The sequence below is a fragment of the Echinops telfairi genome, unplaced genomic scaffold (genome assembly GCF_000313985.2).
Source record: "Echinops telfairi isolate 266 unplaced genomic scaffold, ASM31398v2 ScPeMD7_7467;HRSCAF=8505_1, whole genome shotgun sequence".
Classification (NCBI taxonomy): Eukaryota; Metazoa; Chordata; class Mammalia; order Afrosoricida; family Tenrecidae; genus Echinops; species Echinops telfairi.
Window position 1 is genome coordinate 5,815,905 of NW_022111368.1, and position 965 is coordinate 5,816,869.

The following is a 965-nucleotide window of genomic DNA, read 5'->3' on the forward strand; positions in this document are numbered from 1 at the left end:
ACAAAGGGGTCTAGACCCACAGGTTGAGAACTGCTGATTTAAACGCTTCCCGGTCTTTGATAAATGCAGTGTCTAGCCACATTTTTTTCCTTTGGGGGATTATTAAGTAGCTACTTTCCCCCTGGTAGTACATGATGCTTCTATAAATATTGAAAATGGTAAAAATGATCGTGTGGCATAAATTCCTGGTTTTACAGGGTGATGCATGCTAGAGGTGTGAGTTTTACTAAACTTTTGTCTATTTTGGCTTTTTGGGGTGGCAAGGAATAAACCCCATCAGTTTATTTCCCAGGTCCCTTGTGACTGATGAGGCTTGCTACTCTGATAAAGAGTGACAGTCTCAAACAGCAGCAGCAGAAGTCCCACCCTGTCCTATAGGGTCCCTGTGAGTCAGAACGGACCCTGGTAGTGGGTTTGACTATCATGTGTGATTTCTTGCTGGGATGGGACATATTTCTTAAATCATTTGGCTGTTTACCAAAAGTTGGGCAGTTCACATCCACCTATTATTCTGTGAGAGAATGATTGGCAGTTGCTTCTTAAAGAATGTGTGTTCTTAAATAAGGTATCATCTTATCGTTCTTAAAAATTCTAAAGAAGTACAGCCTTAGAAATCCTGTGGTGCAATTGCACTGTCTTTATGGGGCTGCTGTGCATAAAAAGAGAACTCAGCAATAATGGGGTTTATTTTGAGTGTGTTACTTGGATGTTACTTCTCTCATGATGATTCCATGTGTGTGGGGGATACTGCATTTTGGGGTCTTAAACTGTATGTACTTATCAAAAGATCTAGGACATGTGCAGAGTCCAGAGAGACGTAGTGGTCGCGCACGTAATGCAGCAGCCAGAGTAGAGATTGGCATATGCATCGACATTCTTATTTCCTAACACAGTGTTATAACTGCTCCTTAATGCAGCATGCCTTTCGTTAATGAAAATGCCTGGTAGCTAGCAACCAAAAAAAA

The 965-nt window shown here is 41.3% G+C and overlaps 1 protein-coding gene across 1 annotated transcript in view; it reads left to right on the plus strand.

The window, feature by feature from the left end:
- The window catches only part of MYO16 (myosin XVI), a 580,058-nt gene that overhangs the window by 287,764 nt on the left and 291,329 nt on the right, over positions 1-965 (plus strand). The gene's annotated exons all lie outside the window — the stretch shown is intronic.